Source organism: Elgaria multicarinata, chromosome 3 (assembly GCF_023053635.1).
Source record: "Elgaria multicarinata webbii isolate HBS135686 ecotype San Diego chromosome 3, rElgMul1.1.pri, whole genome shotgun sequence".
In the NCBI taxonomy this organism is placed as follows: Eukaryota; Metazoa; Chordata; class Lepidosauria; order Squamata; family Anguidae; genus Elgaria; species Elgaria multicarinata.
The window spans coordinates 92,075,401-92,099,853 of record NC_086173.1 but is presented as its reverse complement, the minus strand read 5'-3'; the positions used below and the strand labels follow the sequence as shown (position 1 = coordinate 92,099,853).

The following is a 24,453-nucleotide window of genomic DNA, read 5'->3' as shown; positions in this document are numbered from 1 at the left end:
TGTGTGTGTGTGTGTATCTGCTTCCACAGAAATCTTTGGGTAAAATCCAATTTAAGTCCTACTTCGAGTAATTCCATTGAAATGTGGGGGATTCACATTAGTCATGATTAACTGAAATCTCATTCATTTCAGTGGGTCTACTCGAAGTAGGACTTGTGCTGGATTTTACCCAAAGATTTTCGCCCACAACCTTCTAGGCTTCTACTGCTTGGGAGCAAAGTCCCACTCTCTTTTTCACGTAATTGCCCAGGCCAGGGACGCCCAAGCCTGCCGGTTTGAAAAATGACCCTTTCCCCCTTTCTTTGTTGAAACCAACAGCGTCCCTGCCCCCATCCACTTGCCTTGAGTGAGGATACTCAAAGGTAGCACCCTTTGGCAGCCGTGATCCTAACCACGTTTACTCAAAAGGAAGCCCCACTGAAAGGATTGGGCTTATTTATTTCCAAGCCAGGATTGGGGGCGGGGCGGTGCAGAGGCTTGCAGTGCCATCCTATACACGTCTACTCAGAAGTTGAGTGGGGTTGAGTTCCAGGTAAGGAGAGATAGGATCGCAGCCTTAGCCGTAAATCCCACTTTAGACACGAGCTCTCTCAAAATTAGGTACTTTCTCCCACTGGTTTCAATCGGAGAATTAAGTGCTTTGGTTCTGTTCCATGGAAAATCAGTCGAATTTAGAAGCACTTCACTTGGGCTGGATCCGTTCCTTGGATTTCACTGGGGCCAGCTTGTGCAACTCCCAAGGTACTTCAGGGGGACTTACAAGCGAATCCAGTCCAACCCGTTGGGCGTCAGACAAGACCCGCAGTGACTCCACTTGAAATAGGTGGGTTCGGAGTTCGGTCCTGCTGCTTTCAAATGCACAGTCATCGATCTGGGGGGGACTCCCGTGATCGGTGGGGTTTGAAAATGCACTCGAGAGATTGCGAGGGAGCGAGCAGCTGGATGTTCATGAGATTTGAATGCGTTTCTTTCCCATACCCTCTGGGCGGATTGGTTCCTGCACTTCCTTCGGGTGAGCTCAATCCAGCTACGGTCAAGCACTTTTTAACCGTCCATTGATTTTAACTGGAGAACTGAGCACATGGTTAAATCACTCCCGTTGAAGTCAATGGGACACAATAAACATGCTTTGCTTTGGCTGGATTGTGCCTAGTGTTATTGTTTGTTTTTGATGTAAATAAACAACACATCTGGGTTCTCCTCTACCCATTTCTCTGCCCCCCCCTTTCGGCTCCTAATGTCCTTGGTTTTATTTTTATTTTTATTTTTTTTGATGTATTTAAACTACCTAAATGGGTGCATTTGATACATTTCCTGTACCGGGTTTTCTACCTCAAATCTGTATGACCACTTGCTAAGAGAACAGGTTTGCCAAGCCAAGTATTTATGCGGATTTAAATAATAATAATAATAATTAATAATAAAGAAAAGCTTTATGAACATTACATTTCCTTATCCTCCCACACTCTCTGCCGCCTCCCCCAAATCCAGACAGAATTGTTGTCTAGTGAAGTTGGAACTGAGTGAAAACGTCTATTTGGAACTGGACGTGTTTCCCTGTTGTGTTTATGAGGAATGTCAGAGAGAGAGAGAGAGAGAGAGAGAGGAACTCTGTCATGTACAAGAATAGGCCCTGGTAAGATCCAAGTGGCAGGAAAATAAGCAGTAATGATACGAACTAGCCAAGGTTTAAGTACTATTAAGCCCCACTGATTTCAAGAAGTAGACTTTTAAACTTCTGTCTAGGAAGATGGGCCAACCCATTTCCTCCCTGTGTCAGGGGTGAAAAGACTTCAGGCTTGTCACAGCTACTTTTTTTATTATTACATTTTACTAGATTACGATGTTTTGTTTTGTTTTTCACTAGAACCCCAAGAATCAGAGCTCAGTGGCAAAAGACATAGGGCCTGTTCAGACAACACACTAAGCCTTGGTTAGGCCGCTAACCCTTTTGCAGAGAGTGGTTAGTGAGCATATTTAAACCATGGTTATGTAGCCACCATGGTTAGGAATGGTTCACACGATGCACTAAGACATGGTTCACACAATAAGCTAAGCCATAATGTTTAGCTCAAAACGCTTCATTCACCATCATGGTTTAGCGCGTTGTCTGAACAAGGCCTTTATTCAGAGTTAAAGGGCAAGGGTGCCTCTGAGCACATTCTGAGCCCAGGCATTTACTTTCTGAACTGAACTGAGCTCACTGTCCTTTCACACAATAGTCCACACCTGGTCACTCCAAGCTTTCTACATGGTAGACTAATTTAGGTGGAGAAAGTCATTTCGTTGCTGCTCTATGAAACACTTTTTGTAGTGGAAACCCTTGCTGATCTGCTAAAAATCACCCAGAGATCTACCTACTGCCCACCCTTTGCCCCAGGTGACTGACACACATCTTTTACACTACTGTAAACCACCCTGGGCCTATGAGATATATCACAGGGTATAAATTCAAATAAATATGATGTCAATCATATGTATGCATACATATAAATAACACAGATTTAATTTAAATATACATTATATTGAGAACTCACTGTGTTTATTGATATTGCTAGGTGCTGTGTCCTAAACATATGTGATTTAGTACTACAGAGAAAAATGTTTATAGTTACTTGAGAGTCTGCAGACTCAACTGTGTTTCTTCTTTCTCAGCAGTAGGCAGGCAGGCAGGCAGGCAGGCACACTCACTCAGCACACAGAACCTGATACACAACACCATTAAATATTAGTACATGGATTAAAGATGGGTTTGCATTGAACCTAAACACCTTTATTTGGAAGTACATTATATTGAAAACAGAACTTGCAGTCATGTAAACATTGGGGCATGATTCAGCAGAAGTTAAACATGTTGGCATATTGACTTCAATGGGAAAGGAGTACATACTTAAATATATCTCATTGAAATCAGCAGGACTTCAAACTGATTTTAGTGGGAGAAATTTAGGAATATGTTTAACTTTCTCAATGGAATTAATGGGTTGCATCCAGATTTAATCATGCTTACAATAGACCCAATGAAGTCAGTTGAGTTAGGCTGGTCATGATTTATTTATTTATTTATTTATTACATTTTTATACCGCCCAATAGCCGAAGCTCTCTGGGCGGTTCACAACCTAAGCCCCATTGATTTCAGTGGGTTGGGTGTAGGATTTCACAGGCAATATCTGGTCAAGAGGAAATGGCTCCTGCAGCTTTAACTGCTGGGATGAAGAGGGAATTTCACCAGGTGCTGCATGGATACAAATGACACCTGCTGAAATTCCCTTTTCTATACAACTGTGAATGATACAGGAGCCCTGCCCTTCTTTTCATATGGCCACCCTAGCCTTTGCCCAGTTTTGGAGAACATCTTCCCTCCTACACCACAGCTCATCCTATTCAGCAGGGTCCCCTGCAGGGGTGTTGCTAGGCACTTAAAAGACACAGGGCCTAGACCCATGTGACACAAATTTGCATAATTTTTGCATACATTGATTTATATCTATATGCAAATGTAGAAATAATTACTGGGGTTTATTTAAATTTCACAGCCAGCAAAGCCAGCTGATTAATTTCTCATCCAAGTAGTCTGAAATGAATTTAGTCCAAGTAGTCTGAAATGAATTTGTACCCTGCCCAAGATCATCCCAAACCAATGGGAAAATATATTTCTCCCTAAGTTTAGGGCACACTCTTCTACATGTTTAGACAGGAAAAAGTCCTACAACTCCCAGCACCCCCCCCATTTTTCTGCCTAAACATGTATAGGGTTGTGCCCTTAATTGCCATGACTGGGAAAGAGAGCTATGGGGGTGGGTGGGGGGTGGTAGCATGTGGAGAGGGGAGAGTTAACTCTTCCCTCCCTTGAAGATTCCCTCCTGTGTGGCAATTAAGTCAAGAGAAAGGTGTTCCATTGGCAGTGGTGGAGACTCAGGGCTCCAGGGAATATATCTGCCTGGAGCCCTAGGAAATAGATTTGGGACTGGTGGCCCATGGAACCAGGTCTGGTAATGCCTCTGGTCCCCTGAGCCTCTGTGCGGCATTTTCAGCAGGATGGAGAGGCTGCCATGAGGGGCATGGGGCAGAGTGGTCCATTTCTGCCAGCCCAGTTGCATGCACCTAAGTCTGGATGCAACCTTGTTTTCTTTCATATTCCAGTTTTCTAAGTAATGCAATACAGACATTTCTGGAACTGTCCCCCTATTCTCAGCTGCCCTCCCTCTCTAGTGGAAGGTAGGACAATGGAATGTATTGTAAATATTTTTAGAAAATTGTTGCCAATACCAAGTTCAAGTGGTGATAAGTCCCTTTTGGATGGATTTAAAAGGGGGTTGGGTAAGTTCCTGGAGGAGAAGGCTCTCAGTGGTTACTAGCCCTGATGGTTATGTGCTATCTTCAGTATCTGAGGCAGTAAGCCTGTGTGCACCAGTTGCTGGGGAACATGGATGATAGGATGCTGTTGCACCCGTGTCCTGCTTTGTGGGTCCCTGGTCGACAGCTGGTTGACCCCTGTGTGAACAGAGTGCTGGACTAGATGGAGCCTTGGTCTGATCTAGCATGGCTCCTCTTACGTTCTTTAATTTCAACAGGAGAAGTGCACCTCTCAAGTACTGAAATTAATGGGATTTAAAAGTCTCATCCGAGATCTTTATGCTCAGCCCGTTCACTATAGCCGGTCCGGCAGCTCATTGTGCCAACTGATCATGTTGATTGTATAATCAGCAGATGCATATTATGGGCTATTAAAAATGTATCTCTGTAGCATTTATGGGGTGTGCACATTATGGGACAGTAGCATTTGTGTATTCCTTGAAAGGTCGGCAACTGAGGCCATAGGAACACACTGCTGCTATATGGAACAAGGGGCCAAAGAGTTCATCTGGCCTTTTCCCCACCCCAGCCTGCAGAGTTAAACAAGCAAACAAACAAAACCGAGTGGAAACGCCATTAGTGCTAATGCGGCAAGTTGTATTCGCTTACCTCCCTAACCCCAAGTGTACGCAGCAGTGGAAAGATAAAAAAGGAGCCCAGCTGCTAAGGAGGGGGAAATCCCCCCAAGTCTCCATTCCACTCGGCCTGCTGAGCAGCCAAGATGCAACACGGCCACCAGTGCTATATATGCCTTCCCTATCAGGCCTTGAAGGAAAGCGCTGGCTGAGCCCCAAGCCAAGTACTGTGGAGGCTTCCATTGTACTCCTGGCACTTGCCAAGCTGGTGGGCATAAGCTTCCATGCCTCTTCTGGTAGTGCGGCTGGGTAATTTGAAGCCTTGCCTTAATGGCCTTGCAGGTGTGTGTGTGGGCTTTAGATGGCCATGAGTATTACTTCAGCTGTGAAGCACACAACACATATTTCTCACCCCCCTCCCTATTCCTTGCTTTAAAACGGTTTCTATATTACTGATATATTAGAACTACAACAACAACAGCAGTGTCTGCCAACTCTGATTAAAAAACGTACCCTGACCATGTGCAGCTTTGGCTTTTAAACTCACTTAAATCATAGCAACATCATGACTTCAGGAATAAAATGGAGTTTGCTTCCGATGCTCTCATCGCTTGCCACTCTCTGGGTGGCCATTTGGGGCCCTCCTGGGCTGCCGGGGCCCAGGGCCGGGCAAAGCTGGTAATAGGCCCGGGCCAGATGGGAGATGTAGGCCCCATTTCAAACTGCTCATTAAATATTTTTAATCAGTTCTAAATACATATGAACTAGAACTATTTATAAAAAAAGGTAATGACAACCACTTTTATTCAAGATGTATATAAGACATCACTTCTTCACATTCAGAAATGCTTTATGTGCTTTTCTTTGGGCAACAACAGAAAAATCAAGCAACTTTGCCCAGGGGGACTCGGAGTAGGCCCCCTCAAAATCATAGGCCCATGCCAACTGGCCCCCCTCTGCCCCGCCCTGCCGGGGCCTGGTCTTTGGCCCAAGGGTCCAGCCACAGCTGCACTTTCCCCTAAGTGAAATCTTAGGGACGTCCCCCCTTCCTCCTTGTATTAAGTCCCACCCACATCTGTTACTTCCCTGGTACAGCCATGAAGTTGACCTTACAGCCAGATGCAAGCAACCCAATCATGAATTGAACCAAACATGGGCACAGATAATATTGACCCAAAGCTCAGGTGGCTAAATCTGATTATTGTGCCACTCATCTTCTACCTCCCATGGCTCAGCAGAGAAGTGGTAGAGTTGGAAGGTAGGTAGGTAGGTAGGTGTGTGTGTGTGTGTGTGTGTGTGTGTGAGAGAGAGAGAGAGAGAGAGAGAGAGAGAGAGAGAGAGAGAAGTTACTGTGCTCCATTCAGAGAAACGAAATTGTTCAGGGCCTGTCTCATCCCACAACAGAGACAGGCTTCACTGGTTTCAGGAGAGTCACAGTTATTCATTGATTTTTAAAAAATCTGTTACATTTATATCCCATCTTTTCCTCCAAGAAGCTGAAGTTGATGAACATGATCCTCCTCCTCTCCATTTTATCCTCACAATAACCCTGTGAAGTAAGTTAGGCTGAGAGTCAGTGACTGGCCTGGTGAGCTTCATGTAGGGTGACCATACAGAAAGGAGAACAGGGTTCCTGCATCTTTAACAGCTGCATAGAAATATTTGTATGCATGCAGCACTTGGTGAAATTCCTTCTTCATGACAACAGTTAAAGCTGCAGGAGTCCTGCCTTCTTGACTAGATACAAAAGAGGACAAGGCTCCTGCAGCTTTAACTGCTGGGATGAAGAGGGAATTTCCCCAGGTGCTGCATGCATGCAAATGATACCTGCTGAAATTCCCTTTTCTATACAACTGTTAAACATACAGGAGCCCTGTCCTCCTTCTCACTTGGGCCTTAGCTAGACCTAAGGTTTATCCCGGGATCATCCTGGAGTCATCCCTGTTCATGTAAATGACACACAGGATATCCTGGGAGCAGGCAGGGACGACCCTGGGACGACCCCTGGATAAACCTTAGGTCTAGCTAAGGCCTTGGTCACTGTACTTCATGGCCATGTGGGGACTTGAACCCAGGTCTGCCCAGTCCCAATCCAACACTCTAATCACTATTTCCGATGGCTCTCACAGGAAAAAAAGGGAGATCTAAGGCCAACCCCTCAGCTTGGCCAAAAAAGTCAGGTTCCCTTTTGATTGGCTGTAGGTTCAAAGACTTCTTGGCAGGTGGTCATTCTCCCCAAAGCCTGGCTTCCTAGCCTTGCAGAAAGCTGCTTGAGAGAAGGCAAATATTTACACCAAATAAGTCCTGCATCATTGCAAGGAGACAAGAGGCACCCACCCAATCGTGGACAGACACATGCGTACATTATTGAGGCTCTTAAGTGATAAGGAGATGTCCTTCTGTGTGTTGAATTCTTACAGCATTGGCACTTGGGTGCTATTTGGAGGGTGGGATGTTTATTTCATGCATCCTTCAGCCAAGGAGGATTCCCAGGGAAACCCAGCAGAGGTCTTGCTGAGAGGTAACAGGATTTGCAAACTGCATTTTTAAAGAAGTTCGTATTCATAACCTATCCTGCTAATTAGAACAGAATGCAACCCAGGCTATTTTCTCTTGGTATGTTGATCACCAAGATGTTGAGATGCTGTTAGTTACTGGTTCTTTCTGCTGGTAGGACTAGAGTGAATTGACTAATCATGTCGCAGGACATTCTGTGCGTATTTTTCAGTAGGCACAGGCTGCACTCTTATAACACAGATCGCTGAGGCTTAATGACAGTGATAACAGGAAAGGGTAACTTTCAAACATAAATCCCCATTGAGGTGTAAGCCCATAGAGGTGACAAGGTTTAGAAAGTGGTGGTGGTGGTGGTGGCATTCTCAGGATGTAAATCAGGGGTGTGGACCTTCAGCCCTGATTTACATCCTGGCCCTTGGGGTTGCCCAAATGGCCATGCCCCCATTTCCTGACTCCACCCCCTTTCTCCCAATCACCAGCCCTTTGATGGTTTCCTGGCTTTTGCAGTTTCCCCCCCCCCCCCATTCTAAAATATTGAAATGCCTCGCCTAAGGCTTAGTTAGTGAGCTCATCTACACCTAGAGCCCTTTCGAGAGGCAGGAGGGATGATCAAGGGGTTTCCAGCTTCCGAGATCGTCCCTCACGGGCACAAATACACAGAAACACAGGGTGGGGTGGGGTGGATAGGTTCTGTGTTGAAGATGTGCTGCTGTGCATCGATATGTTTGTGTTAAACATAAATACACACATACACACACACACGGTCAGGGCCAAAACATGCCCATAACCAATTAAAAAATGTGCTGAAAATGGCAGCTGCCCACTCCCTCACACATCTGAAACTGCTGGACACCCCCCTGGCAGTGGGTTGGCTGTTCGCCAAACTGGGAGCTTGCGCTGAACAGCAATGGCTTTGGGAAGGGGGGGGCACATCAGCCACAGACTTTGGGATTGTAGCGAGAGAGCCAAAAAAACAGTGGCAAAAGCAGTATGCAATATTCCTGAATAACTGAGAGGTAGTCCCTAGTTCACCGCAGGAGTAGGTGAACGTCATGTGGCGTGGTAGGGACGACCTCGATATTATTCAGGAATAAACAGCTGGTGTAGATTAGGCCAGTTACTAGCAGTAACTTTAAGATACATTGAGTTGGCTGTTTTTTGTTTTGTATTTTTGACCCCACCCCTTTGGCCCTCCCCACCACTGGGATGCTACACACAGAGCTCCATCACACCAGCGTTTTATCGCACTTTCGTCCTGCCTTGTTTACCATTTTTCCTCATGCCCTCACACAATGTCATCTCTGTCCTGCAGTCATCTCGCCTGTTCCCCTCCATTTTCCGTGTTTTTCTGAGCAGGGAAAGTGCAGTATTTTTTCTCCATGTGGAATAAAACCGCCCTTCTATCCCCGCCCTTCGACGTCCTCATGCTATGTCGCAGAATGTCCCTTCTTGGGGGCATCTGTGTTGAAGGGCAGTATTGCTGACAGAAGAGGAGGGCGGGGGCAGTTCTCTTCCAGCGCACCGAGTTGGTCGAATGGACTTTTACTGATCCAACCCCACTCTCATTGCTCTATTATCCACCCGTTTCAACTTCTCTCTTTTTTTTTGCCTGCTGTGTGAGGTGCCCAGCTGATGAAATGCTAAATTGCTAAACTTTAGACAACAAAACCAGAGTGGTGGTGGTGGGGGGGGGGGGGAAGGCACCCATGCCCATCAGCATGTCCCTCAACCACAAGAACCAATGAACTGGAGGGGGAAGGAGAAGGGGCGGGATGGAGCGACAATACCAGGAAGCATGAGCTGGTGCAGGTGAAAATGCAAAGTAGTGCAATAACGCACACACATGAAAGTGACCAGTGCTTGATGCGCTAATGAAATGGAAGTGGAAATTGCGGATGCATTCCAGGAAAAAAAATGTAGGTGTGATGGAGCTTTCTCTCTCACACACACACATACACACAGCTTCTCCAAAACTGAATTTGGCCCTCAGGCTGAAAACACACATGCCTCATTGACATAGCAATACCTTATGACAAAAATGTAGAAAAGGAAGAGAAGAGAGAAAAATGTACTCCACTGGCCATGGAAGTCAAAGAACTATGGCTAACAGGAAAAGGTCCCAGTTATTCTGTTAGTCACATCAGGCACTGGAATCACATAAAAAAACTATACAGAAAGCCTTCAGAAACTGGGCTGACCAAAATACTTCCACACCAACATCCAGAAAGCAGTCATACTTAAAACATGCTCAATAGTTAGGAAATTCCTGAATCAGGAAAAGATTGCATGACCTGGTCTAGAAAAACTGCCATGAGCAAGAAAAGAGAAATAATAATAATAATAATAATAATAATAATAATAATAATGGTGATGATGATGATGCATATGAAAGTGCTTTGCATATCTGAAAATGCTAAACAGATGAAGATAATGATGAGCAGGAGGAGGAGGAGGAAGAGGAGGATACATTGTTCTGAAGTGGCAAATCTCTTGTAACAGTGGTGGGACATGGCTTTGGTATAGGTACACAAAGAGGAGACTGTGCTACTTTCCCAAAAACATGCACCTGTGGCACATAAGCAAAGGAAGTACTTGTGAGTGATTTCTGTTGCCTTCCAGTTTGGCTTAGTCCTTTAAAATGTAACTTCGTGTTCTGCATAAATGCCTCATGATTTCAATGTAATCTACAAGGCAGCTGGTTCAGAAATGCCCCTGAATTCTCTGCTTAAATTGAATTGCAGCTGAAACAGGACTTGCTGCACTGAAGGCTTCAGATGCACTATTTAAAGCCCTAGCTGAAAGTTTTTGTCAGACAGGAAAGAAAAATGACCTCCCCCTCTCCATTACCCAGCCCAGGAAAGGGGCACAGGAGTATGAGGTGTGCCTCTTTGATCCCAGAGGCTAACCTTCGCCTTATATCATGTCAACACATATCCCTGTACAGCTTTAAGTCTTGTCAAGGCATTTTTCAAAATCTTAGCAACCTTCTCCACCCGTTGTTGCTTAATTGTCCCTTGGGAAAACTGAGAGGGGCTTCCCCGCCTCCCTCCACCTCATTCCTCCCTTACCTCAGTTCACAGGCCTGGGGACTTGGCTTTTTAAAAGGCTCTTGTTCAGGTATTCCTTGCATGTTCAAAACGACCATTCAGACCATAGGATTGTAAGGCCTTACAAGACAGCCAAAGGAAAGAACATGGCCAAAGTTCATCATCTTCTGGTTTCTGTATTTCCTTGAACTACATGCCACATCCTCCCCTTTCACTAGGAATGTACGAATCTGCTAATATTGGTATCTCTCCCCCCTTCAGTTAATCTTGAACTTTATGTATGTATTTATTTATTTATTATTGCATTTTTATACCCCTCAATAGCCAAAGCTCCCTGGGCAGTTCACAAAAATTAAAACCATTCAAAGTATTAAACAGACAGTACAAAAACATGATATAAAATACAATATAGCTACAGAGGGACAGTTGCCAACGGAGTCCGCCATTGTTTCTTTGCCCCAGGATACTAGGTGTTATCTGATACTTGCAATACTATCAGTGAATTATCCAGTCTGCAATCACCACCTTGAAACTGACTCTATACTGCAGCCCATGGAGCCACGCTGGCCTCATTGTTGAACCTTTCTGTTTCTTCCCCCATTCCCTGCCTGTTAAACCAACTAGCCTGATGAAGAGTTCTGGTGGGCTCAAAAGCTTACACACAATTCTGTAGCATTTTGGAAGGCGCTAGTAAAGGAATTGCCTAACTGTGGGCTATCTCTGCCTTTTTTAGTTGCCATAAAACCTCCAAATCCAGACCTCCTGGGGTCCAAATCTGGCTCTTTGGAGTTCCCCAGGTGACCACGCTGCCTTCCTCTGCCCAACCCCCTTTTCCCCAACCACCAATCATTTGGTAGTTTCCTGGCTTTTGTACCCCCTCCCCATTTTAAAAGGTTGAAATGCCTCTCCTAAGGTTCCATTGCTGGCAGTAAGAGCTTTCAGCTAAAACACTCTTGACCACACCCCCTTTTGCCTTTGGGCCCTGCCCACAACTGAAATGTGCCCCCCCCCACCCAGAGCTTCTCCAAAACAGAATTCAGGCTGAAAGAGTTTCAACACTGTTGCCACAGAGATACACTTAGACAATAGTGCTCTAGGTTGGGGCAGGCCCTGTTCAGGTATTCCTAAACTAGGGTGACCATATGGAAAGGAGGACAGGGCTCCTGCATCTTTAACGGTTGTATAGAAAAGGGGATTTCACTGCAGGTGTCATTTGTACACATGCAGCACCAGGTGACATTCCCTTTTCATCACAACAGTTAAAGCTGCAGGAGCCCTGCCTTCTTTTGTATCTGGTCACTCTACAAAAGAGGGCAGGGCTCCTGCATCTTTAACTGTTGCAATGATGAGGGAATGTCACCCCCGGCTGAATTTCCCTTTTCTATTCAATTGTTAAAGATACAGGAGCCCTGTCCTCCTTTTCATACGGTCAGCTGATCTAAACTTGGAAGCTCACTGTTGTGGTTAGCTTGTTGCTTGTGGACTGCGACATTGAAGACCACCACATAGGAAGATACATGAAATGCTTTCATATTCAAGTGCTGCATTTATCCCCTGTGATATGCTTGCTTATCCCCTGATAAACAAGCATATCCAGCAACCTGATATGCTTGCGCTTCTTTCGGTTTTCTGAGGTTTTAGAACACACAACGATGTTACATTCATTGTGGCTGCACAGTAATGCTCAAAGTACTTTGTACACATCACTAGCAATTTTTACAACCCTGTAAGGTAGGCCAGGGCTGTTATCCCCATATTACAGACAGGTGAGCTTAAAAACAGCTGCTTGCTTATGGCCAGGTAGCTGAACTAAAATCTCACCTAGCAACGTCTGGTTTATTGCCCATGCAATGAAAGAATACATTGTTATCCCTTAAGACCGCTATATTACAACAACCTATTGTCAAGCACTACAATCACCTCGAGGGCTTCTCTTCAACCCTCAGGGCTAGAAACTTATTTTTAATAGAAGCTGGGAATCTTCCATCTCAGAGTGCCCGCTGTGTGGCCAATCACTCATCCTTGCTGCATTGTCAGAGGGTAAGCTTGTACAGTGAAAAGGTAAGCAGCTAGCCCTGCAGGGTATCACCCACTCAGTGACTCATCTCTGCACTTATGTGTTTGGCCTTTTGGCAAATTATCTTGTCTCCCCCACCACGCCACCCTAGCACACAGTTTCCTTCAGAAAGCTGCAGTGCTTACTTGTTGTTTTTCTCGGTATTTATGAGACTATTTATCTGATTTCAAAGGAGCCAATTCTTATCTCCAAAGCAGCAAGGAAAGGGTTAAACAGGACAGCCCCGTAGACAGCATGGAGCCAAATAAAATACCAATCTGACAAAGGGGGGGGGGGGAGAAAAAAAATAGAAAGAAAAACAGGAGTGGGAAAGGCACATGGAAGCAAAACTGAAATTAAAGGGGGAATGCCTTTGGGTCTCTGAGAAAGCGAAGGGGCTGGGCCTGAGGCCGTTCAAGGACACAGGCATGTCAGCCTGTTCTGCTTTTTCTTCCTGACTTGCCTTGAAAGGACAGAACGGCCATTGTCTCACCCATGTGAGAGGAATGAAAATGAAACATGCGGCTAGCCAGGAGCTTCAGCCCTGGGCCTACTCCAAGAGCTTTCGGCAGGGAAGAGTCCCCATGCACACCCATGCAAGCGTCATATGCAGTGGGACCACTATTACCCAGTCAGATCAGGTCCTTGCATCCAAGAGATATTGGCCCCGTTCAAGTTAATGAGAGGCACAGACAACAAGCATTTCCCCACACGCAAAGGAGCCCAGGGGAGGGTTTTTTTTTTTAAAGCAAGCTAGGGTGACCACTTATGCATCGCCAAAAAAGGAGGAAGTGCATCACAAAAGAGGATTCCAATTTGCATAAAATTTGCATAAAATTTGCATATGCTAATTTACATGTCTACATGCAAACTTAGACGTAATTAAATAGAAATTTATTTACTTATTTATTTATTTAAAATATTTATATCTTGCCCTATATCACTAAGATCTCAGGGCGGCGTACAGATAAAAACATACAGTATAAAACAATACACAGTTAAAAACAAATTAAACCATGATCCAAGTTAAAACAATATATAATTTAAAAGCAATAGATACAGTTAAAACAGTTAAAACAATGTGCCAGTGAGTTTAACCATCAAAGGCTTTGTTAAAAAGCCATGTTTTTACTTGGCGTCAAAATGCAATCAATGTTGGCGCCAATCGGGCCTCCAAGGGGAGGGCATTCCACAGTGGGGGTGCCACCACAGAGAAAGCCCTCTCCCTTGTCCCATCATAACGTATATGTTGCATTGGTGGGATGCGGAGAAAGGCTCCTCCAACAGATCTAAGGTCTCGGGCAGGCATATATAAGGAGAGGCACTCTCTCAAGTATCGAGGTCCCAAGCCGTTTAGGGCTTTAAACGTCATTACCAGCACCTTGAATTCTGACCGGAAGCGTATAGGCAGCCAGTGCAGTTCCTTTAAGACCGGTGTTATGTGGGCTCTATAAGATGTACCTGCCAGCAGTCTAGCGGCTGCATTTTGCACTAGCTGCAACTTCTGCGTCGTCTTCAAGGGCAGCCCCACGTAGAGTGCATTGCAGTAGTCTAATCGGGAAGTTACCAGTGCATGGACTACTGTGGCTAGGTTGTCCCTGTCCAGGAAAGGCCGCAGCTGGCGGATCAGCTGAAGCTGACCCCATGTACTCCGTGCCACAGAGTCCACCTGGGCCTCCAGTGACAATGATGGATCAAGGAGTACTCCCAAGCTATGCACCTGCTCCTTCAGAGGGAGCGCTACCTCATCCAGAGCAGGTCGCTTACCCAATTCCCGGACTCAGGAACCACCAATCCACAGAGCTTCCGTCTTATCAGGATTCAGCTTCAGTTTATTGGCCTTCATCCAGCCCATTACAGCCTCCAGGCACTGGTCCAGCACCTTCACCGCCCCAGCTGACTCCAACGACAAGGAAAAGTAGAGCTGAGTATCATCAGCATACTGATGGCACCCAACCCCGAAATCCCTAATGACCTCACCCAACGGCTTCATATAGATGTTGAACAGCATGGGGGATAGAATAGAACCCTGTGGCACCCCACAGCTTAATTGCCATGGGGTGGGACAGGAATCCCCCAATACCACCCGGAGTAGGTCATCAGTCAGAGCCACCAAGGCCGTTTCAGTGCCATGTCCTGGCCTGAAACCAGACTGAAATGGGTCCAGATAATCTGTTTATTCCAAGAACGTCTGAAGTTGCTTTATCCCCTCATAAAGTGCTACTAGGATGCAAAGTTCATCCAATTTTGACAAAGAGAAAAACTTTAGAGCCATTTGTTAATTTCCAATGATATTTGATGGGCGCCATGAATAATTGAATTTCCAAATCAGGATTTGGGTTTGGACTTGACTCAAAGTGCGTGGCCTCCAAATCAATCTGAGCTGAATTGGGATATTTTCTGAATCAGGGCCCAAACTGAATCCTATGGTTGGAGCACACCTCCCCCCTCCCCAGTTAAAACCAGCACTTTAAATCGACTTCAGAAACGCACTGGCAACGATTACAACTAGCACAATATAGATGTCACATAAACCAACTGCCTGACTCCCATCAGTTCACAGGCAGACATATTCTGCACCAGCTGAAGCTTCCAAACCATCCTTAAAGGCAGCCCCACGTGAGGCTCATTACAGCAGGCCAGCCTGGATGTCACGAGTGCATGGATAACTGAGGCAAGGTTAGAATTCTCCAGACAGGGCCGCAGCTGGCGTAACAGCCTGAACAGGCAAAGAGCACTTCTGGCCACTTTAGCCATCTGGATGTCGCCTGTTAGCAACAAGCCTAGAAGAACTCCCACAATGTGTGCTTGGCCTTTCGGCAGGAGTACAACCCCATCCAACACCAAATGTAAACCTCCATCCAGAGAGGTGGATTTCCCTACTCACAGCACCTCCATTTTGTTTGGTGACGTCTCAGCTTGCTTGCTCTCATTCATCCCAAAACTGCCTCCAAACAATAGTTCAGGATTTCTACAGTCTCCCTGAGATCATAAGATGGAAATACAGTATGCTCCACCACTACCCACTCTAGGGCTGTGCACAGCCGCCCACCCGACTTACCTCAGAGGCCATTTTGGAGCCTTCAAAATGGCCTGGTGTGCTTCGGGGAATATTAGATGTTGGGGGACTGAGAGAAGAAAGAAGAGAATAAGCAGCATCACACCGGGGGTTAACACGCTCCCTACTGTCGCTTCTCCTTTTCGTTCCTCAGTTACTTCCACTTTTCAAAAGAGAAACTACAGAATGAGCATGAGGCCCATTGAGTCTGCTGTTCTAATGGTGCTGCTTCTCCTGCACACAGCAGGAGAGAGCAGCGATTCTCAGTTTAAAAAAACATTGGACTTAATGAGGGTTTTCGTCATGTGAGGGAATGAGCCTGCAATAAAATGCTCATGGGATGGAGCTTAATGTCTTTCTTTCTCCTTCATGGTGTGAGGAAGTGGTGGGGGTGGTAGATGGGCAATTTTTGCATAAATGTATCTGGCTAATAGACATCCATGTAAGCAAAACAACCAGGAAGATTTTTGGTGATTGTCTTAAACAGAGGTGATAAAGGAATCCTCCAGGCATGTCCCTCGGCTTATGCAATATTGGGGTTTTAAAGTCTCACATCTTTAAAAGGTGTTGAATACTTCATTTCCCCTTCAATCTGATTTAATCAGGAAGCTTAGGAATCAGCATAAAATATTTCATGGTGGGTGCTTCTGTGGTTGTCACTCTTAGGCAAGAGCTGAAACTTGCAAGTGTTAATACAGAGGAATTAAGCCAATCAGAACACAATGGCTGGCCAGAAAGTCGTCTGGAAGAGGCCTGCAGCTTCGCTTGGGACGTGGGAGGCCTGAATATGGAACTTGCTCTTCTTCTCTAAGAAGAGCAAGTCCCTTTCCAGATACAAGTGCCTTCTTCCCAAAACAGCAGAATTTGGGGGTGCTTTGTAACACAGGCCTGACACCAGATTATTTAGATGCATTCCAAAGACTAAGATTTCATAGATCTCCCTCTCCACGTGCAGAGAGGGAGGTCTGTGGGCAGAGAAGGCGGTTTGCCCCTTAGTAGCCTTCTCTATGAAGTGTAGCCTTCTCACATGCCAGCAAGGTAATGCTCAAGATCCTGCAAGGTAGACTCCAGCAATTCATGGAGCGAGAATTGCAAGATGTACAAGCTGGGTTTAGAAAAGGCAGAGGAACTAGAGACCAAATTGCCAATATCCGCTGGATAATGGAGAAAGCCAGGGAGTTCCAGAAAAACATCTATTTCTGTTTTATTGACTATTCTAAAGCCTTTGACTGTGTGGATCATAACAAACTGTGGCAAGTTCTTGGTGGTATGGGGATACCAAGTCATCTTGTCTGCCTCCTGAGGAATCTGTATAACAAACAAGTAGCAACGGTAAGAACAGACCACGGAACAACGGACTGGTTTAAGATTGGGAAAGGAGTATGGCAGGGTTGTATACTCTGACCTTACCTATTCAACTTGTATGCAGAACACATCATGCGACGTGCTGGGCTTGACGAATCCAAGGCTGGAGTTAAAATCGCAGGAAGAAACATTAACAATCTCAGATATGCAGATGACACCACTTTCATGGCTGAAAGCAAGGAGGAGCTGAGGAGCCTTATGACAAAGGTGAAAGAAGAAAGTGCAAAAGCTGGGTTGCAGTTAAACCTAAAAAAAAACCCACCAAGATTATGGCAAACAGCTTGATTGATAACTGGCAAATAGAGGGAGAAAACTAGGGATGTGCTCCGCTTCTAATTGGACCGGAGAAGCAGTAGCGGAGCGGGGGGCTTCGCCTGCCCTTAAGGCAGAGGCGAAGAGGATTGGGGGGCCGGCGGAGTGTGGCGAAGAGGATCGAGGTGAAGGCGGATCCTTCGCCTCGATCCGGAGCAATGCCGGAAAGGTAAGTGGGGTTTACCGGGCCCTGCCGCTGTCGCTGTCGCCCATGCGGCGACAGCAGCAGGGCCCGGTAACGCCCCCCGCCCTCCTCTCCCTTACCTGCCTCCGTCCGCGGTCCGTCAGCGTCTCCAATTGAGCCCGTGGTTCCAGCAGGAAGTCTGGGCCGCACTTGCGGCCCAGACTTCCTGGTGGAACCGCGGGCTCAATTGAAGACGGAGACGGACCGCGGACGGAGGCAGGTAAGGCCCCCTCCCCCTTGGTCCCTTACCGGGCTCTGCCGCCGTCGCCGCATGGGCGGCGATGGCGGCAGGGCCCGGTAACCCCCCCCCCCCGCCCTCCTCTCCCTTACCTGCCTCCGTCCGCGGTCCGTCAGCGTCTCCAATTGAGCCCGTGGTTCCAGCAGGAAGTCTGGGCCGCACTTGCGGCCCAGACTTCCTGGTGGAACCACGGGCTCAATTGAAGACGGCGACGGACCACGGACGGAAGCAGGTAAGGCCCCCCTCCTCCTTACCGGGCTCTGCCGCTGTCGCCGCATGGGCGGCGATGGCGGCAGGGCCCGGTAACCCCCCCTATGGGGGGGGACCGGAGCTCCGATCCGGATCCGGAGCTCCGAGCGGAGCGGAGTGGGCACAGGCGGAGTGGGGGCGGGGCGGAGCGGGCCGATCCGAAAATGGCGGATCTTAAAGTGAAGCGGAGTGGGGGGTCCGTGCACACCCCTAGAGAAAACGTGGAGGCAGTGACAGACTTTGTATTTCTAGGCGCAAAGATTACTGCAGACGGTGACTGCAGCCAGGAAATCAGAAGACGTTTACTTCTTGGGAGGAGAGCAATGACAAATCTTGATAAAATAGTTAAGAGCAGAGACACCACACTGAAAACAAAGGTCCGCATAGTTAAAGCAATGGTATTCCCTGTAGTAACCTATGGCTGCGAGAGCTGGACCATAAGGAAGGCTGAGCGAAGGAAGATAGATGCTCTTGAACTGTGGTGTTGGAGGAAAATTCTGAGAGTGCCTTGGACTGCAAGAAGATCAAACCAGTCCATACTCCAGGAAATAAAGCCAGACTGCTCATGTGAGGGAATGGTATTAAAGACAAAACTGAAGTACTTTGGCCACATAATGAGAAGACAGGATACCCTGGAGAAGAGGCTGATGCTAGGGAAAGTGGAAGGCAAAAGGAAGAGGGGCCGACCAAGGGCAAGATGGATGGATGATATTCTGGAGGTGACAGACTTGACCTTGGGGGAGCTAGGGGTGGCAACGGCCGACAGAAAGCTCTGGCGTGGGCTGGTCCATGAAGTCACGAAGAGTCGGAAGCGACTGAACGAATAAACAACAACAAGCCTTCTCTATGAAGTGTGGTGGGATCCTCCTCTGCTGAGAGGGCCTAAGGAGGTGTTCTGGGGTATGCTAGGGAGTAGTGGGGGAGATCCCAAGCCCTTTTGTTCACCCCACATCCTGTTGGAATTGGAGCTACTGCAGTTTATTTCCCTCTGCTTGGCAAGAACAGGAGGGAAAAACTGAAAAGGAGGTGGGGATGGCCAGAAGAGACAAAAGAAAAAGGAGAACCAGCATACACACACACAGCCCTTCTGCTTTGCTGGCATGACCCCGACAGGGCATAGGAAATGCCAGTCCATCTATATATCCTAGTTCTGCCCATATAATATATATTAATTCAATAAACAAAAAACCTACGGTTTACAAAACAACGTTAAAGGCTCTACAGTTTTCAACCAAACTCCAAAAAGCAGGGAAATTGGGAGTTAAGGCTCACAGGCCTATAACGCCATATCCTCCCTAAGGAGGCAGAAAGTGCCAGTGAAATTCTCATTCTCCCAAAGCAGATATAAACCATGATGAGGACAGGATGGAGAATAGGATATGCAGAGGTGACTGTGGGGTTGTGGAAAACTGATGATGAACAACTTAGGGCCACCTACTTCTCTTTTTTTTGTTTAGAGCAGCCCTTCCCCAACCTGGTGCCCTCCAAAGGTGTTGGACTACAACTCCCATCATTGCAAGTAAGTATGTCCCATGGTCAGGAAAGCTGGGACAGCAGGATAGGGAACGCTGTTCTATATCCTTACCAAATACAGGGGCTGTGCAATATTTTTTTCTCACACACATCTCGCATAGAGCAGCACGATTGATAACAGAAGGGGCACTATTTGTTGGAGATGTAGAACCAGAGCAAGGGCTGGCACTTTCAGCTTTTGGTAAATACCCTGCCCTTCAAAGAACCAATGTTTTTTCTTAAAATGTGTTCATACAATATATACTGTTCACTCCCCACAATCCCTCCACAATACATCATCTCATCAGAGTGACAGAGGAACAGAAAAGGATTAGTTTGGGTGTCTTGAACTCCTTTCAGATGAGATTAGTTTGCAATCTATACCACTTGTGGGGAAGCCCTAGTAAAATCAGTGGCACTGGCTTCTGAGAAGACATGTATAGGATCTAAGTATAAACCATCCTTCCCCAGTCTGGTACTCTCCAGATGTGCTGTGCTGCATTCCCATGTTATGGTGAGGACAAAAATCATTTTCATCAATAGTTACACATGAATCTATTAGGTGGTAGCTCTGCCTTTGATCTCACACTGCTGAACACGTAAGAAAAATCCTCTGCGGTCACAGCATTCACAGCATTCTTGATCACTGTCCATGCTGACAGAGACTTTTATGAGTTGAATGCTAAAACATCTAAAGATCTACATTTTGCCTGCCCTTGCTCTAGAAGAGCATTCCCTGAACAGTTTTCCAGAACCCCACAGTCACCTCTCCACATGTTTGAGAGTACAAGTTGCAGCATTCCTGTCCATGGGACATACTGACTTGCAATGATGGGAGTTGTAGTCCAACACCTTTGGAGGGCACCAGGTTGGGGAAGGGCTGCTCTAAACCTCCCAGAGAGCTCCGGCTATTGGGCGGTATAGAAATGTAATTAATAAATAAACAAAAAAAAGAGAAGTAGGTTGCCCTAAGTTGTTCATCATCAGTTTTCCACAACCCCACAGTCACCTCTGCATATCCTATTCTCCATCCTGTCCTCATGGTTTATATCTGCTTTGGGAGAATGAGAATTTCACTGGCACTTTCTGCCTCCTTAGGGAGGATGTGGCGTTATAGGCCTGAGAGCCTTAACTCCCAATTTCCCTGCTTTTTGGAGTTTGGTTGAAAACTGTAGAGCCTTTAACGTTGTTTTGTAAACTGTAGGTTTTTTGGTTATTGAATTTCATGGCTTTGTGTAATGGATGTGGGGAAAGCTTCAGCTGTAGTGGGACCTTGAGTAGACATCAAAGAACCCACACAGGGGAGAAAAAATATTTTTAAAATAATTTCCCAATTTACATTATTTAAAAAATTTAAATTATGACACTATAGTGTAATTATTTAAAGAATTACACTAAAATTTATAATTTTTACTATAGTGACATTAAAGAATCCATTTAAACCAAGGATCAGAGTATCTAGCATTTTTCATATAACTGCTTGATAACCCACATATCACATAACTTCCAGATGAAAGGCATCACCAAATGTTGCTTCCTTGCTCGTATTTTCTTGCTGCAGAGCTTTGGCTATGGGGCGGTATATCAATGTAATAAATAAATACACCCAGGCTATGGGGCAGTATATAAATGTAATTCCTCATGCCCCTCCTTCCTGGCTTTCCCTCAGCCTACACTACCTCACAGGGTCATTGTGAGGATAAAATGAAGAGGAGGATGAAGAGGACTACTTGCCTTGGACTACTGCAACTACTGAGGGGCATTGAATTCTATGATTCTGTGAATCTAAGTCTACAGCAACTGGAGGGTGCCAGGTTGTAGCAAAAACTAGGTCCCTTAACCATTTCTTTGGTGTGAAGTAATGTTTTGGGTATAAGATTCATGGATGTACATTTTAGAAAATGTTTTCCTTTCATACAAACATAAAGCAGCAGATTGAGCTTATAAGAAGCAGGTACACAGAGAAAGGAAAATATTTTCTATGTACAACCAAAACTATTCACCTTCCTTCATACCAAAACCTTCCTTCACACCAGAGATTTTTTTAAGAGACCTATATCTGTGTTCAAATTCAAAATACACACACACACAAATCTATAAAAGAAAGCTTAAAATGTAGTTCAGCACCTTTTAAAGAAACACACACTACCTGAAGAAGTTTAAACTCATGGCAGATAGGCCAGGGTTAACCTCCTCTCATTCCTAGTCTCAAAATATTTCTTTCCATAAAGTTTAAACTTTAAGAGGCTTGGGTGAGGAACTGCCTCCCCAAAGGGAAGTTTGCCATATATTCTTTACTTTGAATTAAGAAGGATGCACCAGCACTTCAAACACACACACACACACACCTCTCTCTTCACAATCACAGACACACAGCAAAGTCAGTCCCTCTATCATCAAACCCCTACCTGAGCCAGCCAGGTTTTCTTTTTCCTGGGAGGCCAGGGAAGGGCCTCCCTCCAAGCAAGACAGATAGTTTCTCCCTCCCTCCCTGGCCTCCACAGCACTGTGGGGAAGGAGAGGGCCCAGACAGGGCTTTGGCTTATCTGCAGAAGGAAATGGCTCCTAGATGAGCCAGGCAGCCATCCTATTTCCAACATTCCAATCTATTTGAGACAGGAGGGAGTGGGAGAGCGACGCTACTGAGCATGCTCCATTTAGGAGTTATGAGTCTGTATTCACTTTAATGGGGCAAATAAATATTCATTAAAAATTAATGGAAGCGAATTTTGAAAAAAGAAAAGCCATTCCACCAACTAGGACAAGATCCCACCACTGGTTTGAAGGGTAAGGGTCCCAATTCGGAGCTTTTAGTGCACAAAAATATTGTCACCACCCAGAAGTACAAAAGAGCCATTTTGAGCCAGAGAGGTTTTTCCCACTTTGGTACTTTGAACTGCCATACTGCCCTCAATATTTCGCCAATCTTCTTGAAATGGGAAGGGTATGTAAAACCAGCGTTTCTTTCTGGCAGGTCTCTGTTTCAGAAAGATTGGTGAAACCTTTTCCATTTTATGAACGTCAGAATGACCCACCCCCAATTTCGGCCTTCAAATGGTGGAATGCTCTTTTCACTAATTGCCTATAACATCTGTAATGAAAAAAAATCAACATATTGAAAGAGAGGGCATCTATCAGAAGACTCCCTTTTCCCAAATCAGAGAATATATATATATATATATATATATATATATATATATATATATATACTATACCCTACCATGCGTTGCTGTGGGTCAGTCTGGTTAAATTGAAAAGAAAGAAAAGACAAAGCGGATGTTTCCAATATGTTTAATTTCACAATGCTTGTGGACAAAACAAGGCGTTTTGTCAGCATGAATAACAATCTTGTGTGTATCAGATGGCATCATGTCAATTGCTGTTTTGAACAAATGTACTAAATTGTTTTTTTCGTGAAGTAGCTGTTGCAGTTTTGAAACGACGGACCTTTTTATGCCGTTATAAATTCCGCAGGGTGCATTCAATTCATCATTGCCATCACCAATGAAATACATTTGTAGGAATTTATGTTGACTATCTTGAAATGGAAGGAAGGAGCCGGCTTTATGATAAATTGTCCTTTGACTTTGAAAGTTGGCATAAATGGAGCTGTGATGATTTCTGCGCTGAACGACGTCATTTGGAAGCATGAGTTGTATTTCCTGATGTTAGATAGGAAATGCTTTGATTCTGCGGTATATCCGGCAAGCAAAGTTTGTAATGGCTCTGGTGGTTCTCCAAGTTGAGGCAGTTTAATTTTTCCAGCAGCGCAACACATTCCTTTTGTTTCTCCATTAAATTTAAGAGCCTTGCAATAAGGACACACTTCAGTCATAGTGCCGATGAGAACATGCCACCTCAAACTATAATCATCAGCTGGGTTGTACCGGAATGCAAGGCGATTGTAATCGTGTGATTGTTTACCACGGAGTCGTGTTTGACGCTGATGTGCTGTTTCTCGTTGACGTCTTTCAGCCACTCTCAGCCTGTCGCGTTCATTCTGTTAGGAACAAAGCAGATCTGAAGCTGTAGAACGCGATTGCTGTGCTCGCAATTGTGCATCCTCAAGTCAGGCTGAACGTTGCTTGCCTGGTTCCTTGGCACGTATTTGAGGCATTCTTTTTCTTTTTTTCTCGTTTGCTGATGCCCGTTCTTCCTCAGTCTGATTTGCAATTTCTCGTCGCAGTGCTTCCACTCTGCGAGTACGACGACCTAAGTGTGATCTGTGGCTCGGTCTGGTTAAATTGAAAAGAAAGAAAAGACAAAGCGGATGTTTCTAATATGTTTAATTTCACAATGCTTGTGGATATACAATATTTTTAGTTGTTCCATTGTCTGTGTAGATATAGAGATTGTTTGGTTTGCCGACTCTAGAACACGCAACATATAATTGTGTGACATCTATATTCACTCAGCCAATTGTGAGAGAACATGCAAATAGGAGAGGAGGCAGAGGGAGCGGATTGGCCTACTGGTTGGTGATGTCACAATGATCAGCAGGACTGGTTTTGAGGAGGCCTATTTCTTCGATTTTAAGACAAACCTTTGACCCCATAGAGAACATAGTTACATAACAACGCTCGCGTATTTGAACGCAACGCTGTGTCAAAATTTCAAAGCAATTGGTGAAGAACTTTTGGAGATATAAAAGCATGTTTTTACGGTGAGGAGGTTACTGGAAACTCCTGGCAGTTACCTTTCTTCAGAACGTGTAACTGTCACAGGTGTGACATCTATATTCACTCAGCCAATTGCGAGAGTACATGCAAATAGGAGAGGAGGCAGCGGATTGGCCTACTGGTTGGTGATGTCACAATGATCAGCAGGACTGGTTTTGAGGAGGCCTATTTCTTCGATTTTAAGACAAACCTTTGACCCCATAGAGAACATAGTTACATAACAACACTCGCGTATTCAAACGCAACGCTGTGTCAAAATTTCAAAGCAATCGGTGAAGAACTTTCGGAGATATAACGACAGTAA

General features: G+C 45.5%; 1 protein-coding gene across 1 annotated transcript in view; it reads right to left on the bottom strand.

Annotated features, from left to right (window-relative positions):
* SAP30L (SAP30 like) overlaps positions 1-24,453 on the bottom strand; it is a 315,105-nt gene that overhangs the window by 265,109 nt on the left and 25,543 nt on the right. The window lies entirely within an intron of this gene.